The 23203-nt window shown below is 43.5% G+C and overlaps 1 protein-coding gene across 1 annotated transcript in view; it reads right to left on the bottom strand.

Moving 5' to 3' along the window:
* Positions 1 to 23203, bottom strand: part of Setd3 (SET domain containing 3, actin N3(tau)-histidine methyltransferase) — a 75488-nt gene that overhangs the window by 30563 nt on the left and 21722 nt on the right. The gene's annotated exons all lie outside the window — the stretch shown is intronic.

Raw genomic sequence — 23203 nt, 5'->3', positions numbered from 1 at the left:
GCTTCTACTCATCAAATAATAGTATTCAGAAATAGGCCAGGCAAGCCACAAACTAGGAGATGATAGTCACAAAACCAACGTCTTGTGAAGGATGAACAGGAAAGAAGAAAACACTGGAGGAGAGCAGTCAGCAGCGGGGCGGCCTGGAGTTGCTGCTTCCTACTCATAGACTCTGTTGGGGTGCTGAAGAAGTACTGGGAATAACTAGTGGTGATGGTTACACAAGACAGTGACCATCAAAATTTTTTTGTCTATTTTGTTTTTGTTATGGATATTTCATCACCATTTAAAAAATCAATAATACTAAAAATACACACTGGATTTCAAAAATAAGAAAATAATGTAAAAATGTATCACTAGTAATTTTATATTTATTACGTGCTTAAAAATATTCCAGATATATTGAATTAAAGAAAATACAGCATTTAAAAAAAAAAATTTACTGAGCAAAAGGTTTGATAGCCACATCCCTAAACAGGAAATCTGGGAGGGGCTGAGGTTGTGGCTCAGTGGTAGAGCACTTGCGGGGCGCTGGGTTCAATCCTCAGCACCACATAAAAATAAATAAATAAATATAATAAAAGGTATTGTGTCCAACTAAAAAATATTTTTAAAAAAGAGGAAATCTGACAATCAGTGAGCAACAAAAGCATGCTGGGCACCACCAGGGAGCAAGGAGTGGAGATCAACACCATGAGGAGGGACTTCTCAAGGACCATGACAGGTGAGGAAGGAGCCATCTGAATGCACCGTGGCAGGAGGGCACACTGCTCCAACCACTCCAGATAAAGGTTTACCAGTGGCACAAGAACACCCTGAGGAAACTCAGGGTGTATCCACAGAAGGCACAGCAAGATGACTCTGGCAGCTTCGTTTGTAATAGCCAAAACTAGAAATGACCAGAGTGCCCACCAGAGGAAGACAGATGAAAAATCACGGCCCATTCGCACACTGAAAAACCATACAGCAGCCAAGAGGAGCTCCACTACTGCTATACCTAACACAGACGCACCCCAAGATGTGACAGGGAGCAAGAACTCAGATGCAGGAGAGTCCATCCCGACACGTCTACTCAGAGGAGCTTCCCAAGCAAGCACGGCTGAGCTCAGGGTGACAGGATCGGATATGGTCACCCTTGGGAAAGGGTAGGTGGGCCCAGACTGGGAACCAATGCTGGGGAACTCCCCAGGGTGCTAGAAATGTTATGCTACATCATGATCTCGGCTGGAGCCATCTGAGTATAAAACTAATCTATGTTTAATGCATGTGTACTATATATGGAGTATATATTAAATCTTGATTTTTTAAAACATTAAATGAACAGAAAAATTTCAAAACTATTTTAATCTTTGCTACAGGGGTTACTATTCCCCATCTCATCTTAAATTATATATTAATTCAATTAAAATTAGGCATCTTAAGGAATCAGTGAAGTAGTCAAGTCTATCATTATTATTCATCAGTAGGTACATATTTGGGGCTGAGGTTGTAGTTCAGTGGTAGACCGCGTACCTATCCTTTCGTATCACTTGCCATATATATTGTGTGCACGGACTATAGACGAATCCTGTAACAGTTCATATACTTTAATGTTCCAAAGTTGTTGATCTTTACTGCCTTTAAAGTATATTTTTTGTGTGCCAACCCCTTACATCATGTGACTCTTTCCTGTCTCTAGAATCCTCTTAGCAATTTTGGCGTGAAGTTTAGTAACTGATCCTATACCAACTGATGAGAGCCTCATTGGGAAAAGCTGTTATTATGTTGGTCACTTAGCTTTCCCCATTTGCCTTATTTCTGCAACTAGCCAGTGAGTCGGGCCTGAAGAGAGCGGAGCTGAAGCGCGTACTCGACAGCCCCACGTACCTTACACATCAAGTTGTGTAGTAACTGGGAAAACAGCCACAGGCCCTCACCTCAGTCACACCTCACCCCAGAATCCCCGCCTCAGCACCTGCAGGGGCAGCAGCAGGCAGCTTTTGAAAAGGCATGAACTTGTAAAGCACTGGGTACCTAAAAGTATCTTTCCTTACATTTCTCACCTGGTCTCACACTGCTGTAGGGGAAATGGGGCAGTTTTTTTTCTCCCCTTCTTTAAAAAAATAAGTGTGCAGACTTGAGGCATAGAGTTTGATGACTAGTCCTCAGTCACAAACCAATCACTGAGTGTGAGAGAGGAAGGAGCAGGGCTGCCGTGCAGAATGAAGTCTGCCCACCACTCCTATCATTCTCTACGCGGTTCCTGGTCAAGTTCATCCTGCCAGTACCAAGTGGCTCTCTCTATGGACCCTCCTCCTCAAGTTCACATTGCCTGGAAATTTGATAAGCATGCCTTCCAGATCTCCATCAGAAAGGTGAGCAGGACAGGGTCTGGGCCACCAGAGGCCTCACAGAGCCTCTGCCCATTCACTAACTCTACCCACATTCAAACAGCACTTCTCTATCAGCACTGGAAGCTCTTGCCAAGATTAAGTACCACTTACATCCAAAAGGGAAACGTCAGTGAGGCTGGCTTACAAAGACTTCTCTTTATGCCAATTGCTTCAGTCCATCCATCGTCTGTCATGTTCTTGTAGAGCAGCTCTGCAGGGAGGTGTGCCTGCCATCACCAGAAGGAAAGCCCAGCAGTGTGCTGGGTAAGTGCTGAGAGTACCGGCCCTGCCAACCCAGCCACTACCCACCCTTGGCCCCCCATGGGAGCTGTGTTTCTTACTCAGTGTCTACTGAGTTCTTCCTATATGCCAACACTATTCCAGCCCACAAAGGACCCAGGCAAGCCCTGCCTTTGGATACTTTGAGTCCTGGCGAGTCACCAGTCAGTAGAAACTAAAGTCCTGAAAAGACTAGGAAACAAACAGGCCTCAGGTTCCTCACCTGTCAAATGGGCAACAGTAGTAACTAGATCTCGCTGGAATAGGTGAGGATTCTGTGGAAATACGCTTAATGCAAATCCTGGCACAGAGAAAAGTTAAGTGCTACCTTGGTTACTCCGTTTCCTCCCTTCAGGATGTGCTGCAGCCACCAAGTGGCCAGGCTGTATCCTTTGCCTCCACCTGGAAAACTTCCAGAGCTGCCTCAGGCTCAGTGACCAGCCCCTCCCAACAATGCCTTTCCACTCTCCCCTCTCCCAACCTGTCCTGCTCTTTCCCTTGCCTCCAGGCTGGCTGCCCACTCCCATTACTCTATCACTGCACTGCACCTGACTCACACCAGATTGAAAGCTCCTAGCAACAGAAAGCACGGAGGACCTCTGCAGAGCCCAGCACCTGACAGTCAGTGGCACTCACCAAGAGGCTGGGATAACAGCCTAAGATAAAGGGCCTGAGACACAGTGTGATGTGGCGGGGGCGGGGGGGTGAGAGAGAGGAGAAGGCAGGGAGAGGAGAGGGAGGGAGGGGAGCAGAGGAGAGACAGAGGGAGGAGACAGGATAGAGAGGGAGGGGTTCTTCCTGATGGGATTTTTTTTTTTGGTTTTGGAACACTATTCCTAAAGACCTCAACATTACACTAACCCAACAAAACCTCAATTCGTGTCTGCGTTAACTGAAATTCCTTCCTTGTCACTAACCACTCACATCAAGTCAATGGTGTCCACACTTGGATGCCTGCAGCTGCACCCGTGCAGTCACTCTGGTTAGACCACTTGACCTTCAACGGGAAACCAATGTCCTCCTAGTTCCAGAACCCACAGCCTCTAGTTCATTTTAAACCAATGAAAAGACCACATGAGAGCAGGCCTCCAAGGCTGATAGCGGTATTTCTCATGTAAACACTATCAAATAAAAACTGGCTTATTAATTTTAAATGACTTCACAGCATTTAAGGAAAAAACATGGGACTGACACAAAGATTTTAGAACTCATTAGTGTCGGTCTTGAAATCACTGACATATTTAAATTGAAATCTGCTGGCTCTGACAGCTTTGCCTTCTGACATGCCACCGTGTGTCACCATGGTGAAGGCTGGGTGAGCACTCCCATTAAAACCCTCACTTTCACAAAAAGCTTATAATTTAACAATAAAAATCTGCTCCAGGCTTGACTTCTGCATACAAAAGCTTTCTGCTTGAAACACAGATTCTGAAGTACAAAATAAACCTGTCTGGGCTGAAATTCTGGCAAAGCCTTGTAGATGACTTGTGGTGCATCTCGGGTGTAGACAAGCTGGGAATCTGGTACCAAAGATTTCCCTTCTACAGCATGAAGGTTTGGTACAGAGAAAGGTCAAAGTCACTTAGAGCAAGAAAGCTGAAACCTGTATATTCCAGAAACCTCAAGATTATCCTTGATGATCTCCCAAGCTTTTCACATCAGTTAGTCAATTCTACCTGTGAATACCTGAATCGAGAATCACCAGGTTAACTGTTCCTCTGGCCTCCTAGCCACCTCTTGCTGACAAGGCTATCTTTGAGCAAGCCAGCCAGCTCTGTCTAATGGCTGTGTGGTTCTTCATGGCTCCTGTCCCCTGCGGCTTCTTAGACATGCTGAAGTCTCCTCAAGGCCAGAACCCACCCACTTTCCCCTCACTGCTGTCCTGCTCTGGTGGACAGGTTTTCTATTGCCACCCCTTGTCTTTCACATCTGTAGAGGCACCTTCCTGTCCCACATCACAGAAGATACTGTAATCCAGCTTCCAGCAGGTTACACTGATAGGCTGTTTTGTACTTTAGAAGCACATTTCTATTGATTATTGCTCAGCTGCATCCCCAAGTCAATAAAGGAAACATACTTGGTAGGTTGTACCTGTGGAAACTGAGGCTCAGGTGTCACATAAACAGAGGTGTTAATGCAACAGCCACTTGATCCATACTTCAGCCACAAGAGCCACTGGCATCTCAGGATATGTGTGTGTTATACTCCCAGAAGCCAATGCCCCTGCAAATCACACGTGGCTTATCTGAGCCTGACTCTCTGCTGGATGGATCTAGACTGCTTGTCCCAAACTCCTCAGCAGAAGCCCTGCCCATTCCCAAACGCCAGACCTTGCTGACATCACTTCCAGTCAGTGTTACCACCTGCCTGCCCCAGGCTTCATGGAGAACAGAGCCACCACCTCGGTTTTACCATTGGGTTCTTCAACATTTCCTGCTTGTTGTGTACCTCCCACCTCCACAATCAACTCCTACAGGGCACAGCCCTCAAGTAACTCTTATCTCTCCTTATAACACCTTCTGTTGAACTGGAGGAGAGACATGCAATAAAAGCCCAGGACTACCAGAAAATATTTTAAATAGATAGCTACTAACTTCTTTTCAAAGAATAAGAAATTAATATTATTTTTCCCCAATGACACTGGACATAAATAAATACAAACACAATAGCCATACTATGTTTTGGAACTGATTTTCTTTTAAGCTGAAAGAATACAATTAATCTGTGAAAGTACAATGTTACCCAAATTATAACATGTAACTGAGTTCCAAGGTGAAGAATACAGGTGGGACCAAAAGTAACAGCTCCCCCAAACTTTAACTCAGGTTTTGAACTGTTGACAACTGCAGGGTGCTGGCCAGAGTCAGGTGTGGGGTGGAGACAGCCAGGAATTTCCAGGAGGAAACCACAGGAGAGAGGCCCTGGAGCCATCTACACAACAGCACAGAAGAGGGGCAACTCACTTGAGTAGGGAAATGCCTTGGTGTGGTCAGAAAGCCCAGGCTGCAGAGTCCCCACGGGGGACATGATAGAGGGGGCATGCACATTATTCAAAGACGACCAGGCAGGAGGCCAAGAAAAATAATACAGGGCACATCTGCAGAGAACTCTTGAATCTAAGGGTAAGAGGCCTAGAGAGAACACTGGGTGAGCAGAGAAAGAAAACCGGAGTTGGCAGTGTTATGGTAGTTTATTTCATATCACCTCATCCTGTGGAGAACAGAGAAGGTACTTTTGTAAGAAAGAGGAAAATACAATCATCCAAGAACATAGCCAGTTATTTGGGGAACGGCTAGAATAAATCTGCTGGAAGCCTAGGACCTGGCCAATTCTTCCCTCACTGTGAATTGCATATTTTGGAAGACAGGCAAAAACCAGCACCTACCCAGTGGGTAGGGCCACTGAAGTCTGCAAGCAAAGGGACAGATGTTCTGCTGAGCCCCCAAAGGTCCTCAGGTACGCTGCTTCCATCAGGTTGAGCATTTGCCCCAGTGGGGACAAAAGTACCCATCTTATAAACTAGGAAAGTGCCTGTCTGAGGCTGCTGCTCTGAAGCGGGGTGGCTGGACCGAGCCTGACATGCCTTCTCAACCAGGTGCTGTGATGTGTGTGGACACTCACCACCCACAGGCCCAGGCCACATGTGACTTAGATGTGGGGAACCAGAGGGCAATTCCTTCTCCCACTGACAAGTACTGCCTGAGCCACCTCATGTGACAGGTGCTATGTCAGGCAGCAGTGACACACTGGTCCAGAGAGGGCCCTGCCAATGACGTTCATGTCAGAGGAAGCAGTTTCAGCTACTGACTGGCTACTTTACTAGAAAGACAAAAGCAATCCCAGACAGCTGTGCATCTTTACGAGAAATGAACAGTACAGTAAAACAGAGGACGGGACATCTCCTCCACAGTTAGACACAGATGCACTCAGCAAAAGTCACTAAGCTAAAACTAGAAGATGATGGAGTTGCATTCATCTTGGAGAAGAAAGTGAGCAAGTGGCAATGAATGAGTCCAAAAGGCCTGGCAAGTCCAGGGAGCTGCCTGAGGCCAGCGGGAGGGCTATGGTGAGGGAACAGCGAGCTGGAGGTGCCACGCAAGCCTTGCCTCTGGAGGATACTCCAGGTGTAAGGGGAAGCCATGGCCCATAGTGATTTGTCACTCATATTCCAAAAAGACCCTTTTAGCTCTGCGGGTACAGCTAGACTGAAGGGGGCAAGACCAGCAAGACCCTCTGGAAGAAAGAACAATGGCCTGGATGGAAGAAAATGAATCCAAAGCAACAGAAAGTCCCCAGGCATTTTAAATAGTGTGAATCTCTCCAGACAAAAAAAAAAAAAAACTGACCTTGCCCATATCATCAGGGAGTCACTACTGGAGATCTTCTACAAATCCAGAAACTTAGGAAGCAGTCTGAAAATGAGAATAGGCAAAAGTCCCCATGAAATTACAGGATCAAGCTGAGGAATACAGACTTGGTCTGCTCCTGACCACTTGCAGGCTCTGGAGAGCCACTAGCAGACGCCTTCAACAGTGGACTTTGTGGCTCTCAAGTGGCCAGGGAGCACACAGCTGACATAGACCACTGGCTTTGGCCTCTGAAAGTGCCACCCAGCCTGACTCCTTCCTGGCTGGAGAGGGGGTGTAGGGGGGTGGTCCTAAGTAACCAGACCCTCTCATCAGGCTGCTTGAAGAATGAAACCAAAGAATGCACAGTCTGCCCAGAGTTTTATTAAGCTTTACAGTTGGTTGCTGTTTTAGCTACTGACTGGCTACTTTACTTTATTGCAGAGCATGGTCTCTGTGTTAGGCACTGCCTCAGGGGTGCACTTTCAGGTTGGGGGAAGACAGACAAATGAGGGAACACATAATGTGCTGTAATCTATTTTAGGAGAAATAGCAAGGTAAGAGGGAATCGAGCACTAGGGCACCTCTAGGACACTGCCACAGTGGCCCAAATTGCAATGCCCACCAATACTTCTTTCTGTGTGTGTGGTGCTGGGGATTAAACCCAGGACCTCAAGTATGCTAGGAGTGCTCTGTCAATGAGCCATACTCCAGCCCAAATTACAGGTCTTGGCCTCTGATGGTCATGGCATAGCCAAGCCATCCCTGGAATCTTGCTATATGATCTCCTAAAAGGGACGCGAGTGACATATCCATATTACACAGGGCCACTGTGAAGCTGAACGTGAACACATTTCATAACGAGGCCCTAGGCCAGTGTAGGTTAACATGTCAAACATGACAATGGTCTTCTGCAAATGCCACTTCTCCCACACAACAAAACTTTTAAAAAATCCTCCTCAAACTTCTCCACTGGGCTGGAGTGTGGCTCAGTAGTAAAGCATGAGCATACCCAAGACCCTGGGCACAGAAACAAACAAAAATCTTCAACTGGAAGCGCCCTTCCTTTCTGAGTTTGCTCATCTTTCACTTTGAATCCATGTCCTAATACACTGCTTTCCACAGGCCCAGAGTGTAAGCTTCTGAAGGCAGAATTTATTCTGGTTAACTTCATGGGTAGTTGACTCCAAGAAGTTGCAGCTGTGTAGGATGAAGACTGTCTGTGACAAAAGATGTCATCAACTCTTATTCTTCAAAAACATCAGATGAAGGTTATAGAGAGGCCTGTTTTATGTCTATGTAAGGAGTGGCTTTCTAACTACTGTCCTCTGACACAGAAAGGGCTGTCCTGCAAACTCTTGACCTTGAGCAGGATTGTGGTCCACCAGAGACAGGCTTTGGTCCTGGAAGGATGTTGGGCCGACACCACCAAGAGTGTGTAGCTCCCCACATGGGTGCAGGGGTCGGGGGCTGTGTGCCGGGCACTTCTATATATCCTGTCTTCCTGCACAGCCTTGCCACCAACCCACATAGCCCCTTTCTACAGTCGAGGGAGACTCAAGACTCCAGCTAACCTGACCAGACTTACCTAAGACTCCAAGGTCTTACTTTACCTTCCACAAGACAATGCATGCACAGTGCTCTGTAAGCTGGGTGTGGCATGGATGGCAGAGGAGAGCCAAAAGAATCTGCCATTAATAAGGCTATATAAAAAACTACGGGGGCTTTTTTAAAAAGGGACAATCTGCCCAGAAACAACTTACCACTAAAATGAATTTCCACAAGAGCAAAAGAAATGACCCTCTTGGAACGAACTGTAAGCCCCCAAGTACTCAAAGCAACAGATATTCAAAACACAGTTTTAAGTCAGTCTCAACACTAGGTAGTGTCAACATAAAATGCAAATGCAGACAGCAATTCATCCTCCTTTGCAAACATTCCATGATGAACACTAATAACCAGGTTCCCCTCCAAAGGTAGCGCCGGTACTTGCACGTGACAAATGGCTCCCTAGGAACTAACGGCAGCAGAGGAAGCCATGCCCTTGCTCGCTGTCCTCAAGACGCCGTCATCTCACCACTGCACTGTAACCTCACTCACATCTACTATTCCTCTTGGCACTAAAGTGCAGCGGTGGGAAGTCACAATGTGCTTCCCCACAGAGCTGCTGAGAGTCTCCGGGTCTGAAGAGATGAACAACCACTAGCCAGCAGCGTTTGCTATGATGGAGGCAAATCTGCCCTCTCTCCTGCCTCCTCGTGCTTTCATCCTGGAGCAGAGGAAGGATGCGAAGGGGGGCCCCAGGATGGTCACAGCCCAAGCCACACAGCTCAGGAGAAGGGAGAGCCACAGTTCTGCAGGGAAGGATGTGTGGATAATCACACACGACTCCACTCAGAAGCACCTTCTCACAGGACACTTACCCAGTCTCCTCAGAGATGTAGCAGATCCCCTCTCCTGCGGTACGTACTGAAATTCAAATGAGCCTACAATTCCTGTTTGAGTGAATAGGAAACTTATTCATCAAATACAGACCTTTGGGGGTTAAAAAGAAAGACCAGGTTTCAAGAAAGATTTTCCTGAAGCTTCTTCTGTTTTTAAACTTGTGGAGAGTCACTGGCTCTCGTGCAGGCCCAGGACGAGTAAGGCTGGGCTGGGTGCATCCCAACTCCAGCCCCAGATGGGCTGCCCAGGAACCAGGGAGCTCTCCACCCCAGCCTGCTTCCTTGCTGTGAAACTGAGACAAAGCCCCGAGCGCCGTAACAGGCTCAGTGGCCTCGGGCCCACCACTGGCATACGCATGCACTGGCAGGTCTAGGGAGGGATGCCCTCATCTTTCTGACCTCCACTGGGACGTCTCAGACACAAACTAAACTATCAGCGGCCTGGAACTGGTACTAGAGGTTTCTTCCTATTTGGTTGATTCTGAGGCAGATTTTTCCAGGCAGGCAGGAATTTCTGACACCTGCATACCAAGATTTAAAAAAGCCACGAAAGGTCTTACAGTGGTGGGCACAGAGCAGGCATGTCTTTCCTTCTGGATAGGCCACCTTCCCCCAGTCTTAACAACAGGGACTCAGATGTGTCTGGTGATGTCTGCTTGCCACACCCACATGGGTGCTATGCTAACCATCTGGACAATATGGAGAAACTGGGGTTGATTTATATCCACTACTTTTTTGGATGTCAATTCCTAAGCAAACCTGCAAGTTTTTCTAAAGGGGCCAAGAACAAGTTAGAAAACTGAGGAAGAGAAGGAAGGCATGGGACAAGGGGGCAGGAGGGCTACTAGTCAACAGGGCAGCTGCAGATTCTGGAACTAGACCTGAGAAATGTCCACAGGACACTGAGCATGGGCTGCTGACCCTCCTGCCTCACATGGACACACTAGTCAGTATCCTCCAGCAGTAACCCCCTTCAGCCACCACTGAGAGGACACAAGATAGAACCACAGATACAGAGAGAAAGTGTTTCATTTCTCAAGTGCCTCAAAGACCAGTGAAACTAAAATCAGAAAAAAAAAAAAAAAAAATAGAAAAAACAAAGAACACTAAATTCTCAGAAGGCAAAGACTCTATTTGAATTGTGATAACATACAAAGCACATAAATATAGTTAAAAACACAAATTAAGTTTTTTAAATGACATATCTACAGTCTTTATTTATGAAAATGATGAAAATCAGATACATGCTTAGAATGAATTTACAAAATTGGAAGCCTTACATAGGACACAAGACACTCTGATACATTTAACACAAATTAATAATGACTAAGGTCGGCTCTCAGGAACAAGGGAGGACAGAGGTCAGGCATCTGAGCAAGACAGCCCATGGTCCAGCCAAGCTAATCAAGGCTCTGGCAACTCTCCAGAGAGTATGCCAGGCTGGGCTCAGTTCCCAAGCTCTAGCTTATTCACATTTTTCATACCACTAAAGGTTGAATCATTAAGTATCACAATAAAAAACAGTACACCACCAGCTTCCGCGTAGCTTTTGGGAAGTGGGACCTGGTTGGTGCCTTAGGAATGCACACCCTCTGTCCCTGGCTGGGAGGCCACAGAGCTGCACGGGAAGTCCAGCAGACTCCAGGAATGGTCCTGAAGAACATCCCTATTCCACAGGCCACACCCAACTATAAAAATCATAGCCCAAGAGAGGGATTCTTACATGAGATTGCTCTGTGCTTAAAATCAGAGTACTCTGTCCCAAAATTAAGACCAGGAACAAACCGGAGGACAGAGACTGCAGCCTGGTAAGCCCCACATTGAGGAGCTCAGGCCCTGAGTCTAACACAGTTGCTCTGAATTCCAATACAGAACCAGGCCCGGAAGCACCTGGCAGGCTGCTCAACATCTCCAATTCCCCAGGTGCAGAATGGGGACTCAACAGAAAGGATCAAAGTCCTCAGAAGAGAGCTACGGAGAGCTGTTCAGACTGAACTCATGTTCCTCACTTTAGTGACAACAGTGGCATGAGCATGGTCTGCAGCCCTGAGCAGGCTCAGATCTGTCCCCACAGTGTCTTCTATTTGCAACCCTATGTTCCCTAGCATGTGCATGGGAGATGCTCCACCTGGCTGTCAGCCCTGCATTTCCTCTTCAGGACAGTCCCTTGGGGATGCTGCAAAGATAGTTACTTACCTAAAGGGAAAAGGACCAACCAAGTCAGGTGAACAATCTAAAAACTGAAAACATTCTTGCCCTTCCAGTACCTGTAACTTCCCCTCTGGTTCCCATCACCAAAGATCCTCCAGCTGTCCTACTGGCTTCTCCCACTCTCACCCTTGCCTCGGCTCCCTCACTTCTATGAAGTAGAACAGTGTCATGTGGAACACCTTCTCCTCCAGAGACCTACATGGGAATGAGGCCAGGACAGCAGTGTCGAGGAAGCCACTTTATACTTCAGATAAAAAGCTGAATAAATAAATAAATGGGAAAGTAGGACAGCTATTCCTTAAAGTAAAAATTCCAATTAAGATATACAGGAAAAAAAAAAAAATGAAATAGAAAATTAGCACTTGGCACACACCACTGTGATAACTACTACAGACAAGAATCATGATGGATGCCAAATCCAGCGGATGACAACGATATGAGAAACAGGACATTTGCATAGTCTCAACCCATCTTTCTACAAGGTACTCATTCACTACAAAGAAAAAAAAATAGTAACTTCTGGTGGAAAAACCAGTAATAAAGACATTGACTCACGTCCCCTGAGAAAGACACAATTTCATTTCCATGGTATTCTAGCCAAAAAAGCATAATTTTAGTCTAAATACAAGAAAATATCAGATAAATACAAATGGGAGACTTCTACAAAGTGGCTAGCCAGTAGTATCTTCAAAAATGCCATGGTCAGTGGGAGTGTGGTGGCTCACCCTGCGATCCCAGCCACTTGGGAGGCTAAGGCAGAAAGATTCCAAGTTCAAAACCACCTGGTCACCTTATTGAGGCCTTGTCTCAAAACACTAGAGTGTCCATGGGTTCCATCCAATTCTGCCCCCACCCCCAGAAAAAAAAAAGGCAGGGTCATGAAAGACAAGGAAGGGACATATGACAACTATATGCAATGTGGGATTCTGGAATGGAAAAAAGAGCACTAATGGGTCATCTGCAGACTAGTTAGTACCATACTCAAGTTAAACTTTCTGGCCTACACCCTATGTTATGGTTCTATAAGACATCAACTCTAGGCCAGGCTAGGTGAGGTGAGTGAGCACTCTGTACCCTTTTCCTAAATCTAAAATTCTTTCAAAATAAAAGTTAAACAAAAAAACTCTGTAAGGGCTGGGGTTGTGGCTCAGCAGTACAGCACTCGCCTAGCACATGCGAGACACTGGGTTCAATCCTCAGCACCACATGAAAATAAATAAAATAAAGGTATTGGGTCCAACTGCAACTAAAAAAAAATTTTTTTTTAAAAAGAACTCTGTAGAGCTGGAGTGTGAGAAGCTCAACAGTAGAGCACTTCCTAGAACCCATGAGGCCCTAGGTTCCATTCCAAGCATGGGGCGGGAACGATACCACAACTTTGTATCCGCAGAGATACAAGGCCCTATCTCTAAGTGTGACAGCTCATACTTATGAGACATTCAACAAATGCCAGTTGAATTAATTAAATCATTAAGAGGATATGATGGGTTAAAAAGAAAATAAAACAGATGGGGTAGCGACTGTAGGAAGAGCCAAGGCTAGGAGAAGCTGCCTGGGGTACAGAGAGGAGGCTTTGCCTAGGTCTCCAGGTGGAAGGAAGGGAACCAAGAGAGCAGAGAAGCCGAACAAGGAGAGGAGCCTCACATGAAGTGACAATGTGGAACACAACCTGTGCACACTCTGAAGCTCCTGGCAACATGCTCTGCTGCCAGAGGAGGAAAGTTCAATGAATGCAGAGCATATTTTCCCTGAGCCCTGCTGAAATATACCTATCTATGCACATACTTATAGACATCTTTATACACTGAGTATATTTCTTCATGAGTTTCAGGGACTCTCTAAGGCACAATAAGCCCCCTTACCCAAGAGGCCACAGCATAGGGTAGAGGCCATGAAGTTAACTTGAGTACAATGCTTTTCACTAGTTCAGTTACCTGCAGTCAACCAGAGTCCAAAATTATTGAACGGAAAATTCCAGAAGTAACTTAAAAAATTTAAATTGTGTGCTGTTCTGAGCACTGTAATAAAACCCACCCCACTCCATCCTGACAGGGACATGGATCATCCTGTTGTTTGGTGCATATGTTACACACTTGTTAGTCATTCAGCAACAACTAGATTATTAGATCAACTGTCCCAACACTACAGGGCTCCTGTTCAAGTAACCCAGAATTTACTTAATAACAATCTTAAAGGCCAAGAGTAGTGATGTTGGCAATTTTATTACTATAACTGTTCTATTTTACTATTAGTTATCAGTTAATCTCTCACTGTGCCTAATTTGTACATTACGCTTTATCATAGGAATGCATGTATAGGAAAAATATACATAGGCTTGGGCACTATCTGCAGTTTCAGGGACCAGTCTTGGACAGTGCTCCGCAGGGATAAAGGGGAACTAACATAAGCTGATGCCCAGAGCTTTTTAATCCAACTGATGCACATTCCTAGAGCCCTTGTGTATCATCAGATTTCTGTGTGGAGGAGACAGCTTTATGCAAACGCGAGCTAAGCACATCTCTGGAAACTCACATCTTGCGCTACTCTTGTGTGGCTCTGTCAGGTAGATGGAATGCAATGGGAAATGGAGAAGCAACTATTTGTATTTAGCCATAACTGCCATGGGATGCCAAGAGCCAAAAGTGACACCGCGCTCTGCCTCCTGGCAAGCCCCATGTTCAGAGGCGAGCCACAGCAGTAGCAACAGCAGAATATGGTGTTCATCTCTCTGCCACTGTAGTCCTGGTTAGGGGAGAAGCTGCCTATTCAAGGAAGACAGTCAACTGCAGATCACCTTACTCCACCTTAAAGCATAGGGCAGGACAAGCAGATACTTGCCACAAGGGATGCCTGCCTTGAAATAAAATTCACAACTGTTAATGCATGAGTGAGTTTCTCCACTGCATACCTTATCCTGTGCCTTTCCAACTGTGTGATCAACACAAAGAGGAAATTCAAGTGAGGAGTACAAATCACTTAAATTATGAAATCAATGGAAAAACAGCAATTAATTTTATGGCTATGCCTCTTTTAAACACTATATTTTTGCACTTACATAAAAAGCATCATATTCAATCTCAACAACAAAGAAAAATGTGCATGTGCCTAAGATAATCTCAGGACAAGCTGGCATGTCATGTCACATGAGCACCTGTTACATTGGACTGATTATCAATTAAGTAACAGTCAATGCATAAGATATATTAATTTCTTTCTTATGATATGGGTAGAACATATCATTCAGGTATATTTAGTAAAATCTGATAGCATTTGCTTCATTTGTACATGAACTATTTCAAAGCTGGGTTTAAGCCAGTGATTTCTATCACAAAACTGGTCATATGCTACCATGCAACAAGTCCCCACATGGAGTTGCCCTTTGGTATGTTCTGATCTGCTTGGAGTATTTTCACAGGCTGAGGTCTCAGCAACCACTTTAAACACCAGGTTTTCCTTCCGCCATAGGTCCTCTTTTCCTCTCCAACTCCAGTTTTGCAAGTAGAAATTTTTCCCCACTTAGGGCTCTCCCATACAAGCCTCTTCTAGCATTTGGCTTAGCCACAATTTCTAAACCTAGCTCCTGGACTTGGGGTGCTCAGATTCCTCAGCTACTGAGTGCAATTCAGTGTTCCACCAGCAGGTGCTGCAGCTTAACCCAGGTATGCTCAGAATTCCTTGAGTCTGAAGCTCCAGTTACAAACTATCTCTAAAAGGATACAATATGCCAAGCATGTCAAGAAAAATACAATGTAAAACCTGGAAGGACCACTGACAATCCTAAAGCCCAAGCACCTGTTTGAAACTCTCAGATCGCTAAAGACAGAAGGTAACCTGAACACAAGTGTCCACCTTGAAAGTCCCCCACCAAGGAAGTATGGGAAGAGGAGAGCACACAGGAAATTTGTTTCCCAGTTTTTGACAACAAAGAGAAAATGAGGATTAAAATAAGAATATAATACAGAGAAAACTACCTATGGAACTTATAATCACTAGAAGTCAGTAATTGTGCTGTTGGAATACAAATCCTGAAGATAGAGCACCACATAAGGCTCACAGAATATCAACACTTGTCCAGAGCCTCTCATGGACCAGGGTCACCGCCAGGATGCCCAGAAGGGAGTGGTGCTTGTACTGCCTCAATGAGCACTAACCATGGCAGCAGAATCTCAAATACAGTCAGAGAAGAAGAGTGAGAATAAGCACCAGCTCAGAGGAAGAGCCTGGCATGGCCCCAGGGTGAGACGCTAAGTGGAAACCACAACCGACAACTGCAGTCGGGGTTCTGGAATTTGGATCACCCCACTACCAATGTTTCCTCATATCCTCAGGAAAAAGTTAATAGCCACAATGCAAAAAGACACACACACACACACACAAATCCCACCTGATGGCAGACTGCTGAAATGAAAATGTTAAATATGAACTATAATGTCCTCTCTCTCTCTGATAATGCACGTGACCAACTAAAAAGGAGAAATCTAACATCCTGGAATGTACAGGGAAGATAACTAGTTTGCTACTAAGGTGGGCAAACAACAGGTTTATAAGGTCTACATCGTATTCACGTGATTTACCATTAAAGGCTTTCAGAAGTGATGAGAACATTCTAAAACTAGAAAAAGGGTTGGACTGAAAAGATGGCTTTCAACAAGATCACTTTTCCTTGAATCTGTTCCATTTCCTGAATCCTAATGCAAAACCCTCCTTGCCCACAGCTCCCACCCTCACTGCCCAGCAGTAAACTCCATTCTAGGCTGCGTAATCGGAATTGCTGGCTAAGAAGCATCCTACAAAAGCTAGGTATTTCCAGTCTGTGTTGAACCCTTCTGCTGCTTATTTTTGCCAATGTTAGCAATGGTCACATTTTCTTCTGAAAAAGAACCACAGCTGTCTGACCTCATTGACAGGTTAATACTGTGCTTCTCACACTGCACAGTGACACACCCTAAATTCTTAGAGGTGGGGTTGTTTTCCTACAGTGCTGATCTGGCTTAATGGTTAGTCATTTAACACGATTTTAAAATGACAGCAAACGTTAACATCTGTATAAATTTTCAGCATTTAAAAACATGAGTCTAAAACCCAACAACAGCAACATGAGACTTACAGGCAACCCTGGGCTTGCAGTGAGTCATTGTGGGCTTAGTCCCTATTCTTGGTCTCAAAGGCTGAAACACAACCTGGTGGAGCATTCCTCTGCAGAGCCCCGCCTGCACGCACCATGCTGAGGGTTCCATACAGGTCTTTGCATTCTGGCTCAGCAACCTGAGAGTTGAGGCTGCAATTACCCTCCTTCACAGGAAGAGAAGGGAAGCACAAAGACCTGCCCTAAGTGGAACAGAGTTTACTGCTGGGCAGGCACTGGCAGGCCAGCTACAAAGCCCACCCTTCTCAGGCACTGTACTGCCCTAGGGAGAGTGGCTCCATCCACTGAACACTCTGAGATTCTCAGAAAAAATTATTCCCACCACCCCAGGACTGAAGCCTGGTACTGTGCTGCGAGGTACTCTGATACACAACCTAACTTGGGATGACAATTCAATAGGTCTTAATATTTTTATCTTACATATCAGGAAACAAACTCAGAGAAGTAAAGCAACTAATACAAAATCGTATCTGAATAGCAACTAAGATGGAGACCAGGATTTCAGCACAAGCTTGTCTTAATACAGAGCTTGTGTTCTCACCACATGGCTAGCAGTCTCTTCCTGGGACAGATCACCAACTAACTCCTTCAGCTCCTGGACCACACTCAGATGATACTGCCCCCTTTGGGGACCACAGTTCTTTTCCTCCATCACTCAAATGCCCCTTCCTGGTGAGATGCCAGCTAACCTGAAGAAACCACACCATCCCACCACATACATTTCACTTTCACCAGGCAATGCCAAGGCTCATGGCTGGACTCCTTACTCCATCTGCATGGCTCTGTCGAGAGTAACTTAACCCTCACCTTTACTTTTCTCCAGTATTTTATTTCCCTGTGCTTATGTCCTCACTGTGCCAAACAACTCCAAACTCAGTCTTACGTTTGTAGGCTTTTAAGAGGAAGGGTTGTTTGCTAAAGGGCAACAAGAAGAAAAAGAAAAAAAGGGGGAGGGAAGAAAAAGCTCTAAAATACATTATTTTAACCACAGCAAGCAGCCAGAGCCAGGGAGGGGCCTGTGATTAGCAAACGGGAAGACTCTCACTTAACAAGTAAAGCAACTCTCAACAGTGTTGGTCTAACTCTCATTAGTTAGAAGGGAATGATGGTTATTTCAGAATTCATATGGGTACAGAGGCACTTTGTCATATAAATACAAAGGGAGGCATCTAAACCATAGTACTGACTGATGACATTTTAGGCTAGAGACTCCCTGTTGAGGAGGTTTTACCCTCTATGTCACAGGAAGTACAGCAGTGTTCCCAGAATAGATGCGAGTAGCACCCCCAACTCCAGTATAATAACCAAAAATGTCTCCAAATATTGTCCAATGCCCAGAGAGCCAATAATGTGGAACAAAAGAACTAATTTATATGACCACAGACACATTTTGCTCTCTCCTTGGTTGGAGACTTTTGTCAGAAAAATATTCAGTCAGATTTCCAAATCATAATATTTTTTCCAAATCTTTATACTGGCTTAATTGTACAAAAAAAGGTCAATATTTGATTATCTGGTATTCTGCATTTGTATATATCTTGTTGCACATTTATTGATTAAATTTTTTAATAAAAAAGAATTACTGCTTTAAAAAGGGAGATTCACTAAGGCTTTAAGAATGTACTCATCTTTTATTTTTATTCTTTTTAAATTATAAAAATCATTGTATTATATATTCACTACTATATAAGTTCTTACAAGGCATGTGAAAATGTTAACACTTTTAGAAATACTTCTGGAATGAGTTTTTTTTTTTTTTTTTTAATTCTCTAACTCCTGAGATGCTAACCATAACACATTTACTCTGTAGAAAGCAGAATGATTCAGTCACCTTAGCATTACTAAGGAGGCAAGTTTCAAGGAGTTAAAGAGAACTAGCTCTTAAACAGACGTGAAAAAGAACCTTGTCGTGACTCACAGCTATATATTGAAGTGAAGTTACACTACACAGTTAACAGTGAAACAGACACATGTGTGCAATGAAACATCCAAACCACACCCATGCCCAGGCAGCACTCAGAAGAATTGTCATCGAAAAAGCACATGATCATCTCCAAGGCAGAAAAGACCTTTAACAAAACCCAGCACTGGTTCATGTGAAAAAGTCTGGAGAAAGTTATGATAGAAGGAACTTACTCAACATTGTAAAAGCTGTCTATGACAAACCCAAAGCCAACATCACACTGAGCAGAGAAAGATTAAAAGCATTTCCTCTAAAGATAGGAACAAGTAGTTCCTATCAAGTAGTATACTTCCTATTCAGTATACTACTTGAAACTCTAGCCAGAGCAATCAGGCAAGAGAAGGAAATTAAAGGGATACAAATAGGAAAAGAAATCAAATTATCTCTGTTTGCTGATGACAGATCCTATGTTTACAAGACCCCCCGCCCCCCCAAAAAAAACACCTCTACCAGAAGACTTCTATAGCTCATAAACAAATCCAGCAAAGTTGAAGGATGCAGATCAGCCAACAAAAATATCAATAGCTTTCCTATATACCAGTAATGAACCTGCTGAGAAAAAAGTACCTGGGAATAAATATAAGCAATAAGGTTAAAGAACTCTACAATGAAAATTATGGGACATTAAGTTAGAAATTGAAGACCCTAGAAGATCCATGTTCTTAGATTGGCAGAATTAATATTGTCAAAATGGCCATACTACCAAAGCCATCTACAGATTCATTGCAATTCTCATCAAATACTAATGACATTCCTCACAGAACTAGAAATATGCCCTAAATCTGATAATGGAAAAATAAAAGACTTAGAACAGCCAAAGTAATTCTGAATAATAAAAGCCATGTTGAAGGCATCACAATACTGATGTCAAATTATACTACAGAACTACAGTAACAGAAACAGCATAGTTCTGGCATTAAAACATCCAGACAACCAATGGAGGGGCTGGAGTGTGGCTTAGCGGCAGAGTGCTCGCCTGGCACGTGTGAGGCGCTGGGTTCAATCCTCAGCACCACATAAAAATAAACAAACAAAATAAAGGTATTATGTCCAACTACAACTAAAAAAAAAAAAAAAGACGACGACGACCAATGGAACAGAACGCAGAGACAAATCCTTGACAAGGTTATCAAATCCTTAACAAATTGAAGTTTTTAATAAAAAAAAAATTGACAAAGTTGACAAAAAAATGCTGGAGAAAAATCAATCTTTTAAACAAATGGTACTGGGAAAACTGGATATTCATACATAGTAGAAGGAAACTAGATCCCTATCTCTTACCTTGCACAAAAATCAACTCAGAGTAGATAAAAGACCTAGAAATTAGACCAGAAATACTGCAAGTACTAGAAAAAAACATAGGGTTCACATTTCAATACATTGACACAGGCACTGACTTCCTTAATAAGACTCTTAAAACTCAAGAAATAAAACCAAGAATTAATAAGTGAGATGGCATCAAATTAAAAAGCTTCTGCCCAGCAAAAGAAATAGGAGTGTGAAGAGCAAGTCTACAGAATGGGAGAAAATCTTTACCAGTTACTTTTCCAACAGGGGATTAATATCCAGATTATATAAAGAACTCAAAAAACTTAACACTAGAAATACAACCCAATCAATTAATGGGCAGATGATCTAAAAAGGCATTTCTCAAAAGAAATACAAATGGCCCAAAATGTATTTTTTAAAATGTTCAACATCCTTAGAATCAGGGAAATAAAAACCAAAACCACACTGAGATTTCATCTGATCCTAGTTAGAATGGCAATCATCAAAAATACAATAGCTGGGGCTGGGGTTGGGGCTCAGTTACAGATCACTTGCCTAGCATCTGTGAGGCACTGGGTTTGATCCTTAGCACCGCATACAAAAATAAATAAAATAAAGGCATGCTGTCCATCTACAACTACCAAAAAAAAAAAAAATACAAGTAACTGCCAGACACAGTGGCGCACCCCTGTAATCCAAGCAGCTTGGGAGGCTAAGGCAGGATGATAACGAGGTCAAAGCAAAAGCGAGGCACTAAGCAACTCGGTGAGATCCTTTCTTTAAATAAAATACAAAATAGGGCTGCAGATGTGGCTCAGTGGCCTAGCACCCCTGAGTTCAATCCCCAATAAACCCCACCCCCCCCACTCCCGGCGAAAAAAATACAAGTGACTAATTGCTGGTGAAGATGAAGGGGGAAAGGTATATGTATATATTGTTGGTATGAATGCAAATTAGTTCAATCACTTTGGAAATCAGTATGAACATTTCTCAAAAGACTAGGAATGGAATCACCATATGACCCAGTTATCCCACTTGGTATTTATCCAGAAGAACTATACACAGCATACTATAGTAATAAATGCACACCAATGTTTATAGCAGTGCAATTCACAATAGCCAAGTTATAGAACCAGTCCAGGTACCCACCAACAGACAAACAAGTAACGAAAATGTGGTACAAATACACAATGTAGTTTTACTCCGCCTTAAGAAAGAATGAAATTATGTCATTTGCTTGGAAAAGGCTGGAACTGCAGAATAACATGCTAACTGACATAAATCAGACTCAGAAAGTCAAGGGTGAAACATTTTCTTTCATATGTGAAAGCTAGAGAGAGAAGGGGTGGGAGGTTAGAAACACATCTTAAGAAAACAGAAGGGAGACCAACAGAGTTAAAGAAGGGGATTCTAGAGGGAAAGACAGGAGGGCCTGAGGAAGTACTGGGAAGTGAAATCTATCAAATTATGCTGTGTCCACATATGAAAACACCACAAGGAATCATATTATAATGTACATATTATAATGTACTAATTAAAATAAAAATAACAATAATAATAAAAGAGATCTGTAGAGTAGAGCAAGTGAACGGGGAAAGAAGGAAAGGAAGGAAAGCGGAGGGAAAGGAGAATGAGATTAATCAAATTATGGCATGTGCACGTACAAACATGGCATAACAAATGCCACTATTATATATAAATAATTCTATTGCACCAGTCAGATGATGACGTCACCATCACTGACAACTTACCATCATTTCTGAATTTCAGCCTGACTACAGAGCCAACGCCTTTTGGGAGGTGAGGATCCCAGCAATTGTCAAGTAATAAAGGCCCAGATTTAAGAAAAATAGTCGTGAAGAGAGTTAATTTGCAAGTCATCATCCAACAATAGGAAATGACGAAGATTAAAATCTGCTAACATCAGTTTTTCTTTTAGTTCTCAAAACTACAAAATTGAGAACTAAGAATGAAAGTACAACCCTTTCAGGTCATAAAGAGCCATACCAAACTTTAGACTGCAGGATTATAGTGCATACTAAATGAAGAGGCCAAGGTTTGTTTGACCCCATCAATAGTTTTTAAATTAAGCACCCTTGGGGCTGGGGCTATAGTTCAGTGGTAGAGAACTTGCCAGCATGTGTGAAGCCCTGGGTTCCATCTCCAGAGCCACAAAAAAGTGATTTAATTAATTAGTAAAGCAAACCTGAAATAAAAGCTATCTACATACTGTATGACCATTCTCAATACTTCTTAAAGTTTAAAGTTTAGAAAAGCAAAGTGATTTGTACTTGAGGACAAAAAATCAACTTTAGACATATTTGAAATATTTGGTGGGGAGATACACAATGTACAGTAAACATGCTGTAAAGTTCAAACAGTGGAATGGAAAACAATACCACTGGAGCAATGAAATGAGAGTACCACTTCATGCACTGAAACACAGCAGGGACAGACCATCTAAAAAACAACCAAATCGGTCTGATGCAGCTTGTCAAACTCCAAGGGAACAGGGGCAAACGGTTCCCAGTCCCATGTGTCCTGGATCAGATACAGAAGCCCAGGAGCTGATCCCTGGGCACTAAGAAGGGGAAAATGGCAGGGACCCCCCTCCCCAAGCTCTGTGGGGGACACTAGGGCACAGGCCTGAACCTGGAAATGCAAGATGAGGGTGGACAAACCAGCAAGACACAGAAAGACATAATCAGATATAGCTCAAGTGTTTGCTGCCTCCTGCAGACCCTTTATGACACTTGAACTTAGAATCTATGATACTGTGATACACAGTACACATTGAAAAAACAAACAAATCATGTTATAATTTACTAAATTATCAATATTTTACTACTAACATATAGAGGAGAAACCCAAAAATGGATTCTTGTTTTCTTGGAAACTTTACACACAGAGCACCATTTTGTATCAGATATACTTTACAAGTCTTAAGATTTCATCATAATCTTTTGTTTTCAAAAAAGCTAAGTGATTTAGTAACTACTCAGGAACAACTGCTGCATAACCCTAGACAATGATGAAGTCAGATACATTCAAAACTGTACTGCAGTGAAATTTCTATAAAAATGGAAACAGTAAAATATACTTGAATATTTTTTAATTTGAAAAGCAAAGTGTTTTAAGTATCCTTAACAAGATGTCAGTGGGACATACATGCA

This window comes from Marmota flaviventris, chromosome 2 (assembly GCF_047511675.1).
Source record: "Marmota flaviventris isolate mMarFla1 chromosome 2, mMarFla1.hap1, whole genome shotgun sequence".
In the NCBI taxonomy this organism is placed as follows: domain Eukaryota; kingdom Metazoa; phylum Chordata; class Mammalia; order Rodentia; family Sciuridae; genus Marmota; species Marmota flaviventris.
Note: the sequence above shows the minus strand (reverse complement) of the source record. Positions and strands in the feature narration are given on the sequence as shown.